This window comes from Neocloeon triangulifer, unplaced genomic scaffold (assembly GCF_031216515.1).
Source record: "Neocloeon triangulifer isolate White Clay Creek 2 clone unplaced genomic scaffold, ASM3121651v1 ptg000012l, whole genome shotgun sequence".
Classification (NCBI taxonomy): Eukaryota; Metazoa; Arthropoda; class Insecta; order Ephemeroptera; family Baetidae; genus Neocloeon; species Neocloeon triangulifer.
The window spans coordinates 9,520,522-9,538,593 of NW_026775554.1; the positions used below are offsets into that span (position 1 = coordinate 9,520,522).

The window sequence follows — 18,072 nt, forward strand, 5'->3', positions numbered from 1 at the left end:
TAGAACAAGACAAAAAATTCTTATTTTTTCTATACCACTCTCAAATCTGATGTAGAAGTTAGCTTCATTTTTGATCAGAATATAATTTTAAATTCATTTATCAAAAAGAGGGGCTAGAAAATTAAAAATGCTATTAATGAAAATAACGTTCATTACCCTAATGCATCGCACAAAACTAATCTTTTTGCAGCTATAAGGGGAAATATACATGCATTTATTGGATAAGTAAACAGTGTTGCTCATGTGGCGAACAATGAAAAAACTGAATTTTTTCCTTGTTGAGAACTTTTAAAAATTTATGCCAAAGCTGATAAATGCAGGCATGTACTTTATATGGCCAATTGTAAATAGCAAGCTGTAAAATGTGGTGCAGCAGCGTCGTCTCTCTCACGAAGATAAAAAGTCGAAGGAGCGTAAAAAAGGAGCGCACCATTTAATTCTCGGAGCATTTTTAAATGATTAAGTACACGTGAGAGCAGCCGGTTCTCCGCAGCCAAGTTATTGCGGTTCTAAATTTTGTCGCCAAAGTAAAGTAGTGGGAAAATAAAACAGGATGATAAAAGTTGTATTATTTTAATAACTCTTTTGTGTAATAGGAAGGCGGGTAAAAACACACGCGCTCGGCACCAGGCGCTCGCGCCTTCATGAGCTTTTATTAGAGTTAGTTCAGCCATAACGGAATGAAAACGTGCACCGCCATCACACCCAGAGCGAGCAAGCGACTGCAAAAGAAAAACACCAAACTCGCTCGCCACCAACAACTCTGCGGTCCAGATAATGCAGTTAGTTAGCAGCAACTTTTACGGCCCCCTCTGTTTCCTCTTCTATCAAATTTGAAGCGCTCTTGGCCACTTTTTGTTGGAACAGCGCTGGAGAATTGGAAATTGTTTGCAATTAGTTTCGCCGCCGTATACATAAGCTGTTTATTAGTTGATACATAGAGAGTGAGCAAGAGTCTCGGAAGCTATTTGTTATGTAATTTGTTGGCGTAACTCTCTTGTAATGCTCCTTCGTGTATTGTTGCAAACTAGCTGCTGTTTAATCCAATTTTTCAGCTCAAAGCTGGTATGGAGAGCGGTATATTCCCTCGGAGGAATTGCAATCATGAAATTTTAATCAGCCCCTAACTTTGACTGGCAGAAACGGGTTTGTTTTCCCAAAGATAAAAACAATATCGATGTGGAAAATTTGCTTGGAGTTTTATAACGGTAAAAAAATATTCCTTCTCTTCAACAGAAGTGAGTTTTTTTTAGACACGTACCAAAAGTTTGTTGAGAAGAAAGAAATAATTCATTTCCAAGCTAATTTCCATACGAATGGCAAGTCCTAAATCTCTGCCAAAACGGACCTACTTTTTTATATTTACAGCCGCACTCATGGAACTTGTCCAGATAAGCGCCGAGGCAATCCATCGCCATCCGTCGATTGGGCGCGAAAAGAATCTCTCTCCTGAAAGCTAATTAGCAAAAAACAAAGACGGTTGGTCGATGATGGCGATAAATTATCCGATTATTTGCGCCAACGCGGATGGAGATTTATCTGCGGCGTTGGCAGCCATTTATATCTGTTTACTCGCAACTTTTCATTCCGGCCAGCGTGCCTTTGTTTGGCAATTCTTTTGAAAAAAAGACTCGCCAAGGAAAAATGACCGTGCCACCCAGCATAAGAGCGGCACATAAATCTAAAGAGCCCAGTATCGCGTTGTGTCATACCGAGCAGGCGAAAAGAAAGGAGTGAAAGCGCCGCGTCGACTGGCTGCTGCTTTATGTAGCGGCGATGATCTTTTCGCACTGGCTTTGCACAGAAATACGGCCGTGACGCTTTGGCAGCCTAATAGGCTAACACGGGATTTGCAACGCAGACTGGGTTTGGCGCCTGTGTGGCTCAGATAGCGAAAATGAGAAATACACGACACGTGGCTCAGTGTTTCATGTAATTGACAACAAAATGCAATAAATAGTATCGAGGCTCACCGAGTTTCTATGATACGATTTCATTTTTTAAATAAAATATGAGGATAAAATAAAACTTTTAGAAAGTTAAAATTATTCATTGCTCACAATCAGGACAATTCAATTGGTGTACTGGCTTAAATTTAACTTTTCGGGCATATCAAAATTATAATTTCAAATTTAATGTAGATTAAAAAAAAATCCACGATTTAAGCAAAACTTTTTAATACAAAACGAGAAAATATAATTTTATTGTGACATGGAGTATATGAATTTTTTATACGAATTGGCTGATTCCATAAAAAAACAATAGGTCATCATTTCTCATATATATTCCGCAACTGTATTATCTTTTTTATTTGCAACAAAAAATAAGCCAGAGTCAAGAAATTGGATATTTATTGTGATCTTCGTTTGCCAGCAGATATATCTTCTCCAGTCAATAGAATAAAATAAATCGCAAAATGCGTAGAAACAAAGCGAAACCGCCTTGTGTTGTTTGGCAAATTTCTGGTTAATCTATAATCGCATTAACTCAAGTCGGGGAGATGATTTTTTCCGGCGATTCAGCACAAACTGCTAGAACAAGCAAACGCGAGCATCCATCCATTCAGCCGTCGAAAATTCGTGGCAGACCATATATTTTGTGGCGTGTGCACCACTCCCGTCCGCTCGCAGCGAAAAAAAGATGAATTTCGGAAATAAATTATTCATTTTTCCACGAGGGTTCATTTTTTATCCGCGAAACTTGCGTGGGCACAAGAAAGAAAGAAAGAAAGTTCGTCCCACTGAGGGTCGTCTTGAATTTTGAGCATCACCTATTATTAAAACTTTGGTGGCCGCAAAAATAGATTCTCCTCGACGAGGCTTATTTTGATTGTGGGAGGAATGTGAAGAGCGCCTCGCGTAAAGGACATTAAAGTTTGCAGCAGGGGATCGAACGTCAAACGCCCATCACGAAATTAATTGAAGCGTTTCCAAGAAGCTGCAGAGACGATTTCCAGCGCCGATAATTAAGACGGCGTTCGGCAGAGCTTTGTTCGCGTGGGGCCATAACTCTGTCAGTCACGGCGGAAGCGCACAAGATGTTGTGTGCAAGCGTTTTCCATCGATATCGATTGGAAAGAGGAGAGAAGACACTCACCCGCTGGCCAAAATGTTCTCCCTCGGTCCAAGTTTGTGGTGAGGCCGTTCGCGCCAACTTGGTGCAATATCGCGCGGGCGGAACTACACCAACTGGACGTCTACACCCTGCGAGCAGACACACACAAAAAAGTGTGCGCTAGAAACTTTTTATTTGATATGTAACAAGAAACCATCGCGCGCAATATGGCCAGCAGAGAGAGAGGAATTTAATATAAACAGACCGGCCTGGCCAAATTTATTGTTTCGCTTTTTACAGACAGAGTAATGTAGCGTTGGTGCTAGTTGAATCGCGCGCAACGTGGTGTGTACACTCCCGAGACCAGTTCCAATTTAAATTGTATAAACGGTGCGCCTGGCACTTCTTTTCTTTCGCTCGGCGAAAAAAAAAATAAGTCTGGCAGCGACTCTGCAGCCAACGAAAGTTTGGATTTTAATTGCCTTCTGTAATTGGCAGCTCGCTCGGAAGTTTACGGCTTATAGTTTAGTTAGCTGCTGCTGTCGCTGAAGCGGATTGAATAATAATTTAAGGGCTCTCGGCCAACGAACCGTGCCAAGAGCACTTAAAATTTTATGCCCAGCGTTAACCGTTTCATATCTTAATTTTGTGACTGCTGAGAAATTGGATTATTTAGAAATAAACGAGCCATTTGACATCGACACTCACGTTTCAATTAGTATAGAAGAAGATTGGAATTATTACAGACTTCTTTTTAAATGGCTTTGTTCTACTTGAAAATGTTCTATTTAATGTAATACATATGTAAATTTTATTTAAGAAAACAATAACAGGTAATTTCATTTGAAAAGTCGACTTGAATAATAATGTATTAAGAGATTGAGTTTTAATGTGGGAAATATTTTTTTCTACACATATTTGCTAAATATAACAACTTCTATTAAAATTTACAGATGCCTGCGACTTTAAAATCTAGTGAGTAAAAATTAGATGAGAGCCTTTTGTTTACTCAATCAATGTTTGGAATAAAATTCCAAATAATTCTAATTTTAAAAGAAAATTTATACGGTTTTTGTACTTTTTGTGGCTTAGCCAGACAAATTGATTCTTGAAGAATGCGGAGGCAGGAAATAATTACGGTCTCCACATTCCGCAATTGGAGTGTGTGGCCCGCGGCAATCTGCGAGTCATCCACGCGATTAATTCCTCGGGGCCAGCACTCAGCGGTCGGCGCATTGACACCCATGCATAATGCACAAGCCGAGCAGTGCATGTAATGACGACAGTGGCATTTGCGGCCGTGCATCCTGTTGCAGCGCTGCTTTGATGCAAGGACTCGTGCATTATTAACGTCTGATACAGTGAGGCTTGTGTGAGTGTGACGGAACTGTCGTCGCCCACTCAATGCAGACCAGTTCATATTCTGACAGTGTTCATTAAAAGAGAGGCGCAAAAACAGCATTCGTAATTAGCTTAATTTGATGGAGAGACTTGGGAGTAAATATCTGCATAGAGACAAAATTTCAGTCAAATCACATAAATTGATAACAAATATGAGTAAAAATTTGAGGCTTCGTTCAATATTCAGCAGTTTCTTATATGTAGCATCGAATTCATCGAATTTATACAACCCACGAAGTAAGTAAGGATATTTTAACTGAAGAAAATTTCTTTTTTCAATCAAAAATAATGAAAGCCGCATCATATTAAAAATTAAGCAGTAATTTCAGTTTGAATAAACAATAAAAATATATTGCTAACTGGTACATATTGAAAAAAGCTTTGCAACTAAATTTAAAAATCACACAATTTAATCTATCAATTGTAATCTTATTTAATTTAAAATCTTTATGTGAAAAAAAAAACATATATTTTTCCTTGCAAAAAATTAATCTTCAAATGAAATTCTGCTGGCTTTAAAGATAAAAGAAAATGTATATAAATACGGAAATATAAGGAAAGGTTGTGAGCTATAAATATCCAGCCTTACCTGTGCATGTTTGGCGGTGTTTGGTGCGTCACTTGCACACAAATTAACTTTAACAACCGCTTCGTGCAGCGCATTCGGAATCAGTTGCCGCCGCTCAGAGTGTTTGCAGCAATAATTCCAACAGCATTAAAGCGCGTGCAATTTGCACCGAGCAAGTGCCAAAAGTACCACCTAGGGGACGAGTATTAATGTGCACGTGTGAAAGCGCGATGACTTCATGCGCACCCCATTTATTGCAAGTGGCGTTTTATTCAAATCTCCTTGCGAGGGGGGAGCCCTTTCCTCACCCCCTCGCGCGCACTTTTTGCACTCGGCGCTAATTCTTCCGAGTTGCAATTTATTGCTCGCTTTTTTAATTAGATTTTTTTAGCTCCCACCGCGCGTAATTAGAAATTAGAAACGGAGGTTGCGTTGCATGCAGATTGCGTTGCAGAGCGTTTAGGAGGGAAGGACTCTTTTTTTTCAAATTGCTGCACAGAGATTAACAAATTAATGCCATTTTCAAGTTTCACCATCTGGCTTAAAGCTGTACTATGACAATAATTCTAATGGAGTGAACTAGAATTGCTGCTGTCGGGCGAGATTTATTTCCATAAACCCTAATTAGAATAAATGTTTAATTGGACATTCCTTGTAAATAATTGCTTTTCAAGTATACAAAAAAAGCTTTTTAAAAAAATCAAAAATTATTTAAAAAAATTCTAATTCATCTGTTTGCATAGCTTACTTTGAAAGTTTGAAAGTTATTTCCAAAGGAGACTTTCAAGGAGATTATATTAGGTCCGATTTTTTTGTAAAAGCTCTTTCATCATTTCACATTCAATTGAATGAAAGCTTCCTGTGCGCTGCGGCAGCCAAAACTCAAACACAAGAGTTGCTCAAACAGACAGACACTCGAGAAGAAGTCTCTTGCTTTCGCGACAGACGGGCAAGAGTGAGTCACAGAGACACACACAATGCCGAATTCGCCACGAGGAGAGAGAAATTGCGTAGGGTATCACGTTCCGCCTGGTGGATCGTAATAATCTCCCTTAATGTTTGCCCCTTTAAGTCTTCAAATCTGCGCCGTTGCGATAGAGGGATGCTGAACAACAAGAGTGGAGGAGAAGAAGAAGAAGAAGACGAGAAAGACACCCTTCAAGTTCCTTTGCCGCTTCCGCCCCAGCGTGCACAACAAACGTGTGCGTGCCGACCGAGGAGGAATCCAAGCCGCGGGTATCAAAAGTCTTTATTTCTTCCTCCCGTGCACCCTCTAAACACTTCCTCGGCTTTGCCAAGATTTTCGTGTCGGCCCCGTAAAGAGTGCGTTTTGCGGAAAAAAGTGGCTTCTCGCGCGCGACGCAACCTGCAGGGAGAAAAAGAAATGGATATTGTCGGAAACGTGAGCCGCCTTATTTGCGTTTCAAAGAGCGGCACTGCTCAGTTTTCGCAGAGGTGCGCTCTTCAAACTAACAAAACTGGAGATTTGGTAATTATTTTTCAAAAATTATAATTACTTGCTAAAAAATTCCCTTATGATAATTTGAGGTCAATTGATCAGGTGACCTTCAGGGCATAAAAAACTGCAGCCTGCCACAGTTCGGAACGAGTTTGCCAGAGATTCATTTTTGCTACTCATTCCTAATTTCAGGATGTTTGGAATTTTTTTCTTCACGCAGTGCGAAAGGCTATCAAAAGCCAAAAAGATATGCTTAAGTTGATTTATGAGTAGCTTTATATTATAATTCATGAAATTCATTACATACACCAAGAAATGATAAACAAATTAAATAAAAAAAACAATTGTAATATTACTGCAACGGTCTTTCGAAAGAATGTTATGCAAAACGTTTAGGCATTTATGTAGAATAACGTTTCCTCATACTTTCATCGCAATATAGAATATTAAAAAAGTTGATTATATTAACTTTTTTTCAATTATTGAAGCTTTCTAAGAATTGCATTCATTCAGAAAATGGAATAAAAACCAACATTTGCACAAGTGAATGCAATTCATGAATATATTATTTATTTCCTTTGTAGCTGCCGCCGCACACTAATTGCATTTTTCCATTATCATGGCTGAAGACTGTGTGTAATTTGCATATCGAGGCGAACTATATATTCTGTGTCAAGTATCACAATTTCTAGCCGGAGAGGAAAATAAAAAATGCAAACCGTCTTCGTGAGAAGAACAACTCGACGGGAAAATGGAGCAGTGGCATGCACTCACTCAAATTACAATTATATACGAAGGAGAACACGGACAAGTTACAAGAGAATGATCTTTTCAAAAAATAGAGATATAGAAAAAGTGCCGGCAGCAGACAATGAGAAGCATCTCATTTATCACTGGCGAATCAAAACAAGCAGCAGAACAGACAGTGACAAATAACCGGCCTGAGCAAACACAAGTGCTCTCTTTTGCGACGATAAAAGGCGGGTAATTGCCGGAGGACGGTGCTGACCGATTGGATTACACGCCTTTGCAAAGGTCGCACGCAAATCCGTGCGCTGCCTTTTAATCAGCGGCGCTACTTCAAAGCGCCGGCCGGTCGGCCATTCTGCGACACAGGTAGCGCGCCGAGTAACGTAATTAATTACTAATTAGTGCACTAGAACACGACACCACATGCATTCAAGCTACGAGACTAAACATCGTCGTTCGTTATTATTAGTCCACGGCTGTTGTTGCTCGAGAAAAATTAACACGGCGTGATTTTAATTAAGAGTGATGCCGCGCCGACATCTTGCATCATCATCCTGTGCTGCCGCCTGGGAATTGGGTTAACTGATATTGATGACGTACGGCAAATTGCAGATTTTCCTTCCCGCTGAACTCGAGATTTTCGCTGCGGGATTAAGGGTTCCGCCTACTTTAATGAGATTCTTCGCGATTAACGTTTCGCCAAGCGCTTCCTCGGCCATTATCCATCAACTCTGGTGGCGTTTGACAAGCGATTCATTCCGTTATTTTGTCCTTTATGAAGATTCAAAATGAACCGTTTTTTAATTATTAATCAATCATTAGGAAAAAAATAATTTGAGTGTATTGAATATCACAACCGATTTGGCTTTAATCACAGAGATATATTAATTGATAATTGGCTATAATATTTTGCATGAATTGTTAGAAACTTAAATATAAAATTTAAAACAGACTTTATTACCATTTATTTAATGAATTTAAAATTATTTTATAATTTTTTTTAAGGTTTTTCATTATATTTTAATTTTCAACGAGAGTTAATCATAAATTTATAAAGGAAAATGAAGTTCAAATTTAATTTAGATGCATGGAATGAAAGTTGGAATTATATATTACTTATTTCAAAGGTTGTCCCTGAACATTAGGAAACGGTTACAATAAACAATAACGCATCAATGCCATCAAGTTCAAAAATTTTTATAATAGATTTCAAAATGAAAGAAATAAAGACTGCAATATTTAGATTCTGAAACTTATATTCACATTATAAAAAAAAATGTCACAAAAGAAACATACAATTTGCATAAAAAATTATGGCATGATAAGTGAAATCAGTGAAATTCAACAACCTATAATAAAAATAAAATACTAAAATTTTAACAAAAATGTTATTTAATAAATGTTATTGTTAGTCATTTACATTTTTCGTTCTATTTTTAAAGTGGTAGCAAAATGTAATTTTCCATAAACGTCATCCCACAAAAGGAAGTGACAAATTGTTCTGCAAACATAATTAGTCACCGTGATACACTTTCGCCAGCGCCCGCGCGATATGAATCGGCCTCGTAATTTAATATTTAAATTACGTCCCCCGTCGACCTTGTCAATTAAAATTCATGTCGCGGCTTGTCGTTGGCAGCCGGCGAATAAAAACAATGCAATAACGTGGCCCCGCGCGCCGTGCCGGCCAGGCCTCGCCCCGGCGATCAATAAAATGTACAACAACTAGGCGATATTAAGTTCTGCACGTGCTGCTGTGCCCGAAATTAATAGTGAACATGACACCTTAAACTCAGGCAGAATTGGAGCGTCTCGCGTGCGACGCCCTCGTGTGAGGTGCGATTCGGGTGCCGACAATTCGCGCAAGACGAGACGGACGCATGCTATTTCACTCCGGACCGTGAGAAATGTGTGTTTCGCCCGCAACCCGCTGTACTGTCAGAGAACATGACTCCGGAATTCCATTTTTCGGCTCAAATTTTCTCAACTTACTTTGAACGAGAGGGTTTCCTTTTACTTTTTTGATTATCATTTTTTAAGGAAATTTTTCTAAATGGACCAGTTTCTGATTATTTAAAAAAAGCAAATTTGATTTTTTTTACTATTTGTCTTCAATATAATTTGTAGCAAGAAGTTTTTCCCCCTCAATTTTCTCTGGTTTAATAGATACAGCACAATTTTTTTTCCTGACGAAGCATACTTCTCGTCATAAATTTCGGTGCATATCGTTTGCTGTCTTCATCATGTAAATTTTTTGAAAAAATAAAATTAGTTTTCATTGTAATTACGAGCTTATTTTCATGGCATTATGAAAAATTATCCAGGTTGTATCTGAAATTCGTGATATTTATATTTCTTACATAAAAAATTGACTTTGTGTGACTTTCATTTTGGCAAACAATTCTAGTGTTTATGACCAAAAAGCATGTAACGTTTGAGTGAGTGCTTCACTTTTTATAGTTAGGGCGGCATTATTTGATACCATTTATGATTATTAAAGGCACTACACAAAAGAACCTTTCGTGCTGCGGGCTGAAAACCATCTCTCAAATGTTGCACGTCAAAAAATTTGTGTGCTCGGCAGCAACACAACGATTGCACGCACATCAGAGAGGGCTTCTCTCTTTCTTTCTTGTCGTACAAAACCAGCGTATATGTGTATAATATTATAAATTTGAGTGAAAACTAACTGACGTTTTATTGCGGTGCATGCGAAATTTCACCCTGCTCACAATAATAAAGTTAAAACACGGCACACGTACACACATTTCCCGGTCTATAATTTAAATAAAACACAAAAAGCGCCGACACGAATACAAAGAGAGGGTCCCTTTTCTTCGGCGGTGAAAGCAGGGGTGTCGCCGTGTGTTCCACGTGCGGCGAGGGAAATTATTTTCAAAAGGCGTCGCGGGTACATGCATGCTAGGGTTAATGCGCGGCAATTGCACGGAGGCACAGATATAGCACCGGCATTCTCTCCGACACGCTTGTTTTAAAAGCCGCGAGCGTGTTCGAATTAATTCCCTTTTTGACGAGCACCGCCATTAAACTCCACGGTTTATCATCGGCGGTCTCATTTAATTCTTTCATTCTGCGGCCAAAAATGTTGAAAGCAGTTCCACAATGCAATAAAATGAAACCCTTCATGAATTAAAATTATTGTTCTTTTTACGAGGAAACCCAGAAAAATTAGCTTTGAATAAATTTTTTTTATATCAATATAATAATATTTTTTTGTATATTTTCCATTACAAATTACTTTAAAACTTTTCTCTGGAAAGGCAGCACAACACATGATAGTAAATTATGGCCCACGAACAAACAAGCGCAGGTCCAGTCAGGTTGATAAGATCTCTGCGGAATCAGTTTCGCCTGTGTGCGCACATAAAACACACAACTTGGGGGGACGCGACTTGCGAGCGAATTTGCGAATCCCAGCGGCTCGAGAGGTCGCCCGCCTTCTGCGTTTGCTTTTTTTAAATACAGCAACTTGCGCAATATTTGCGCCCCTCGGGACTTGGCTCTCTTCCTCCACTTCTTGGGCCTCGCCCTAATCCATATTTTTGCGCTGCATTTCCATGAATTATCTTCTTGCACTGCTGCTCTCCCTCGCCACAGCACCTTCGCTCTCCCGGAATATTATTATCCACGCAGACAGAGAGCGAGTCCCGTGCCGAATTATATTCGCGTATGTAGGACGACGGTTGGTTCTGCTGGGCAGGCAGGAAACTGAGGTATAGGAGGAAGCGGCTGGTGTGCATAATATATACGTCTGAATGTGTGTGTGTAGCACACCCTCAATACAATTGTGCCGGAGACCGCAGGCCCCACAGGGCCACCATCACTTCACCTCTACATATATTACGGACGATTCTTGATATGCTCTCCAACTTTTGCCGCTGGCTGCTCTTGTTGTGTAGTTGTGCTAACTGCAGGCAAGGAGGGATAAACATCCTGCTGGGGAAATTGAATGTAATCATAGTTTATTAGGCCGACGCAAAAGTTTTGCCAGTAAATTTGAGTTGCTGAAGAGCAAAAGTTTAGAGGAACACAGGATTTCCAGCAGCGAACAAAAAACGTTTAAAGAGCGAGGGTTCAACTTTTTTCTCTACCAGTTTGTATTTTTATACTACAAAAATATTAGATGAATTCCGTTTAAAAAAAATTTCGGTCAAAATTCAACCAAATTTTTGTTAAGATAAATAAAAGAAAATTATAAATAGTATCAATTTTATTTTGAATGTAGAGATCTTCAACTGAGATCTTAATTTCCAATCTTCAATTAAAATCCGTTAGTTGGAACAAATAATGCTATTTTTCTGTTCTGTTCTAAAATTGGCAAAGTTAAAAGTGATTTGTTTATATGTGCCTTGTTTAATCTGGTGAATTTCCGTTTCCCTGGTGCTTTGGGAACACAAAAGAAGTGTTGTAATCCGAAAATTAATCTATCCGCTTTCTCGCTGTTGCTGCGCTGGACACCCCTATTTACATCGCCTACAAAGAGACAAAGTGTTCAAAGATGTTGCCATTATTATTCCGCTTATCTGGCGCCCGGCCGTGCTAGCTCTGCTCTCTCGTGTGACCAATGGCGCAACTTCAATAATATTAAGTGTCTCGCGCCAACTTTAAGCTCCTTTACCAGCGCTTACTGCTCTCTCTGTTTTTATTGTTCCGCAGCACATTGGAAGATTTACTGTACAATAAATGGCATCTGCGATGCAGCACACAGACCGTACACGTGCGTTTGGGCGGGCCTAGCTGACTTTGCGAGTACAGAACTCGCAACCGAGAAAAGAAAAAGCGGTCTCTGCTTTGAAGGTGGATAAAGAAAACAGAGCGCGAGAGTGCTCTCCGGTCATGGCCGGCGAAGATACCACTCGAGCTAGCAGGACTGCTTTTAGCACTCTCGCTCCGTGCCGAGCTTTTTAAAAGCGCCGCCCAATAAACAAAATTTCGTACGGCCGGCAACTTTTTAGTTTAAAAGCATTTTGCCAACTGGAGATTACTATAAAAAAAAGAGGAGCACCAAGCTTTCGCCGGATTTGGCTTGTTTCGCACTCGTCAAAAGTTTTGTTTCAAAAATCCATTTCCGCGCGTCTAGCTAAGTGGATGGCGCAAATTTAGCTGAGAGTTTTGGTGCAATGCCTCTGATGTTAGCAAAGCAGTCATTAGTCCGTCCTCTTAAAGTCATTGCGAGATTATCTTTTGCTTTAAAATAAAGACATGATTTTTTTTAATAAAAAAAAAAGATTGTCTTCAAATTGGCACTGGTTTGGTGAGCTTTAATTCCCGCTCTTTTTTAGGCCGCCATTCAACAGCACCGAGGGCGATTCATCAGGAATCAAAGCTGCAGCCTGACACGTAATTTGCATACTTTTGTGAAAAAGTGCCAGTTTGCCGGCGTTTCATTCAAACCGAGGGTGAAACGCCACGACACGGTGCTCAAACATTGTGTAGCGAATTCAAAATTCGCCGGCGGAACCCTGTTTCATTATGATGTGAAATTTCCTTGCCGGCCCAACTCAAAGGGTTGGTGAATTATTAATTTTCAAAAAGCCCGTCGCCGCAGGGCTGCGCGAGTTAAATGTTCATACGCGTGTGCGTATAGAAGGCGTATAATGAGTTTGGTAAAAAGGAATTTCTTTGTCTTTGATGATTTATTATGTGGGGGAGACGCCGGATCATCTTAAGTACTAAATATATGCCCATGGTGGGTCGGGGAACAGCGACGCTCGCGCTTTTAATAAAATGCAAGAAAGATGTGCACCAAGAGCATTCCCCGCGCACCAGCGATAAAACACGTTAAAGTGAGAGCAGGGACAAAGGCAATGCCCCCCAGAGAGAAACCGTTTACAGGAATGTTCCCTCACAAGTTTTGTAAGTGCAAAAACCGTAAGTGGAGGCATTTAACAAATCAAATTGAGATATATTTGGGTAAAAAAATGAATTTAATTATTATTGGCAATTTTTAAAAACTTAATCTTGTTTATTTAATGATTAAAACTTTGTGTGGATACGTTGGTTAATTTTGTTTAATTTTTTCTTCCGTATAGCTGAGCAACACCTCTTAAACTTCCACTTCGGAAGGTACAAAGGCAGAGCTTAAGGTTCTGTAATTCCTCCAGTTATTAGTATTATTATTATTATTATTACTGTTGTTGCTGCTGCTTACTTGTCTACATTGTTACCATTATTTACTTTCAATTGTTGGAACCAATATATTAAAAAAAGAATTGTTGAATAAAAAGGCACCACCACTAGCAAGAATTTTGCTAAAACTTCCGAAATCAAAAAGACCCCATCCGCCGCAGTGAGCCTTGGTTTACTAAGTTTTCCAACCTTCAAATTTTTACAATGAAAAAACAAACGAGTAAAAACAGGAAAGGTTTCAGATTAGACACTTCAAAAAAAACTCTGACTTCACAATTTTTAGTGATCATAACTTTTTCAGCGCTGCCAAAATCATAAAACGACGAGTAATATCCATCCGAGGCTGCGAAAAGCTGTAAAGCGGCGTTTTGGTCTCGCAGCATTAGCGAAGCATATTTCTTGAAAATGGTGCGATTACTTTGCAAGGTTGTGAAAGCAAATCGTGCATTAAATCGCGACGACGAGCGAGTTTAAAATTGGCAGCGGCGCACGGCGCGGAAAGGTCAAAGTAATGAAACGAAATCAGTCATTTGGTCGGCGCGGCGTCGGCGGCGTCGTAAATTCCTGAGCTAACCTACTTGGGGGATGGATGATTTTACGAGGGCGACGACGTTTCTGCTCGATTGGCGGGCCCAATTCGTGTCCGCGGGGCGGGCCAGGTCGTTGCCGGCGGAACGAGTGTAATTGAGAGAGACACAAAGCGGCGGCGGACGCGATTTGCGGGATAAGCGAGAGCTGCTTGCGATGCAATCTTGGCGATATTATTCCCTTTATCATCAGCGCCGACGATGAGACGAAGGAACGAAAGGAAGGAAGGCCTCGGTGGAAAATGACACCCGCAAGCCAAACACATCGCCAGTCCGGAGAAATGTGTGCCACGTCCCGGGAGGCCTTTTGTCGTTCGTAAAATAAAACCAAATAAAACATAAAAGCACGCCGAGAAGTGCATGAATGAGAGAGAGAGAGAAAGAGCGAACGAGAGCGAGTGCGCCTTTTCACCAGATTCTACTATAAAAAGAGAAATTCACTGTCGCCGGACGGAGCGCCGGTTTTATGCATTCACTCGGATAAATGCATCTTGTGCAGGACTCTTTGCATTCGATTGTGAATGCTTTTTATTTGCGCGCAAGAGGATTAGCATGCAAATAGAAAAGCCATGAAAGGAGGATGCAATTACGGAGGCAACTTTTCTAACTAGAAGGATTGCAAAACTGCTGGGCTGAGCGTCTTTTTGATGAGTACTGAACGTGAAGTTGGAAGGCTTTCTAAATGAGAATGGCCTTTGAAAGATTACAGAACCACGCGAAAAGGGAATAAAAAAATATAGCGTAAAGGTGCAAACAAATAAGAATAAAATTAAAATGAAGCTGGTGAAAAGCTTGAGTGCCAATTTTGTAAAATGAAAAACCTGTTTTAATTCTTTTATACACATCCACCAGGAAATAAGATATTAGTTGTCTTAATAAGATTTGTGGAATGAAATAAATATTGTTGTTTATTTGTCTACATTGTTACAAAATAAATTTTTATATTTAATTGAAAATTTTTTTTTTGAAAGAAGGAATTGTTGGACAAAATGGCACCACCAATAGCAAGAATTTGGCTAAATCTTCAGAGATAAAAAAGACCCAATCCGCCGCAGTGAGCCTCGGTTGACTTGGTTTTTTTTCTTATCATTTATCACAAATTCTGCCACCCACAGGTTTGCTTTGCTTAATTAATTTGAACTGGCAAAGAAGAAAATAACAGAATACTCCTGATTTTCATTTTAAGCGGTTTTAATTTCAACAATAAAAATACCCATCCAGGTGATTAAATTTACCAAATTTCAATTTCGTGTTATCTGTGAATTTTGGAAATGGACAAAGGTGATCTCACACCTATACACATAGTAAAGGTTCCTTTCAAAGCGAACGTTTATTGTTATAACCATTGTGGCGATGGTCTACAGAAAGCCAGTGCAAATAGTCGGATCAGGTGTATATTTTTTAAGAAAACACGACGTGACCCAAGGAAAGGGCCGTCTCGCTTCTCCCTTGCGAAAACAGCAGCACTCGTACTGTGTGCGTATCATTCCGAAGTGGACCTCGCCGGTATACGCGCGCGATAATACTCGTCGGGCATAATTTCGTGCAAACGCCCCTCGTGCTTTTCTCCAGCGTGTGTTTGTCTTGGATGATTTCCCAACTGGGTTTGCGTATCACAAAATAATCCACTGGTCGCCAGGGCAGTGAGCAAAAAGCGGAATTAATTAATTTAAGACAAACAGCCGAAATTCTGTGGAAAGACGCCGCAGGTTTTTTTGCGTCCGAATCTCAACCGAGGCCAAGAGTAGCGAGAGTCCGTTGAACGCCTGCCAAATGCAAAACTTATGTGGAGGAAAATGTTTCTCTCGACACGGCTTTTTCACTCAACGCGGCCAAATAAAGCGAATACGTTTTTCACTTCCCCGGGGAGGAAAACGAGGGCGGGTGAAATGCACCCCGTCAGCTCAGGCGGAGTGCATGTTCCCGCTGACTGAGAGAGTGCTTGAATTCGCCACATTCGGACGGAAAGCCGCTCTCATTCAACCCTCGCGCTCGACTCTAATGAATTTTAAAAGAAAACAAAACTCGAGCCACAGAGAGAAAGAGCGGGCGGAATCGGGAGAGGGCATGAATATTCAGGTGGCAGGTGGAACTTTGCATTATTCACGAGTCTAATTCTATCTCGGCGGCGCGCAATTTGCACAAGGTTTCCTCCTTCCCTCTTTTTATTTCTTTTCCGTTGGTTATTTTTATTTTTGGAGGAGCAGCGTGTGATGTTCACGCTCCATGTGCGCCTCGCTGGATGAAAAGTGGTTGGTTGCTGCACGAAAACCCGTCGGTTACTCTATCCGAGAGCAGAGTGTTCTTGTTGATACGGCGAGAAATCTTTCGGATCAATTCACCGCCCTCTATTTCGTTCTTGTGCAATACAAACACGTGTGTGCTGGAGCTGAATTGCCATACATACCTTGCCACGGGGAAGAGCGACGCGAGATGCTCGGAATTCCTGTGAACCAGAAAAAAGCAAACATTGAATGTCACTGCTTGATTATAAATACAAATGCGGGGCTTCAGTTTTTCTCTGCATACATTTTACAGATAAGGAAAATGTAACTTTCTGCACATCAAATATTTTCACATGCGTATTAGTTTCATTTTGTGAGTATTTCTAACAATAATACCAATCGCTATTTATAAATTGAGACGCCAAAAATTATTTCAGCTATTTTTACACAGTTTATTGCAAATATTGAATTTTCATAAGCGTATAAGATATTTTTAACTTCTTTTCAGTGATTATCATAACGGGAACTTAAAAATGTAAAGAATCAAATTTCCTTTTCATCTCTTTGGTTGCGCTTAACTTAACTTATTCTCTTTTAAATACTCTTTTAAAAACTTTCTCTACAAACTCAATTTTCAATCTCCCTAAAAGGATCGTAGTTTCCCTCGCATAATCGGCGCTCTCGCTTCCATAGCCATTTTTCTTCACCTCGCACAATTTTCATTGAATTTTAATCGGCCAATAAACGTAAAGTTTTACAACCGCCGGCCAATTTATTCGTCATCAAAAGTTACGAGCGATCCGTAAATATCCGAAGCAAACCCTTGGCCGCGCGTGCCCATTTTTTAAAGGGCGCCGGAGAGAGGACAAGAGGCGTCATTACATTGGTATGCGCGCGTATAAAATAAAATAAAAAAAAAAGGAGAAGGCCTGCCTGTGTTGGGGTAATGAATTGAAAGAAGTAAAGGAGGGCCGCCGGGGCCAGGGGTGGCTCGCATTATGTAACTCACCGCTTGTCGCAACTTTGTCTGCTTCGACCAACTCTTTTGCAGCGTGTGCGGGTGCACACATTATTCACGTCAAAGCGATCGCCCGTGGCGCATTTTTCCTCTGCGCGCAAAATTTCCGTCGGCCGAGATAGACCGAGCAGAAAGAAGGTCGCTCACTCTGCACGGCGATCATTAATTATTTAGCGGGAAATGATTGTGGAGGAGGTATAGCCGCGGGACACGCCGCAGACAGCTTTGTTTTCGGCTTGTCGGCGTGCAATATTAAAAAAGTCCTGCAAGTCATATAAGACTTAAACTGCTGTGCACGTTTCACTGAATCCAGAAAAATATTTCATCTTTAAACATGTTGGGCCAGGTGGCCGAAAGTTGACCCTGAAACGCTCATCGGGATTTTGCATACTCTAACGTCATTTTTGTGTTAATAAAAAAACAGTAAAAAAAATTATTTTTTTGAAAACTGTAGCATATGTTTAAAAATATTAAAAAAGTGCTAAAATAAATAAATTGTTTTAAAATCGATCTTATTATTGTCAATATTGTTACAATAAAATTACTGTTAATAATATTTTAATTATTATTATTTTTATTATTATTTTTTTATTATTATTATTAATATTACTAATAAAATTATTATTATTCTGTATTCTTATTATTAAAAATATTATTTACTCAACACACGCAGCATTACGGCCAATAATAATTTCATAAAACAATAATTTGAACATTGAAAATTATAGTGTATTTAATGTGATTTCGATTCATAATTTTGCGTGCAATGAAATACATTTACATTTCTTTATAAAATTCTGAATTTCATAAAAAAAGCAGTCATTGATGATAATTTTATATGTCGGTTCTTTAATGGTAGA

General features: G+C 39.7%; 1 protein-coding gene across 3 annotated transcripts in view; it reads right to left on the minus strand.

Annotated features, from left to right (window-relative positions):
* Positions 1-18,072, minus strand: part of LOC132197435 (uncharacterized) — a 149,127-nt gene that overhangs the window by 48,356 nt on the left and 82,699 nt on the right. For 2 of the 3 annotated variants that reach the window (XM_059620726.1, XM_059620727.1), the window contains one exon: positions 16,377-16,415. The exons of the other annotated variant lie outside the window; for it this stretch is intronic. The gene's annotated coding sequence lies outside the window, so the exon portion shown is untranslated. The remainder of the gene's footprint in view (positions 1-16,376; positions 16,416-18,072) is intronic. 3 annotated transcript variants of the gene reach the window in all.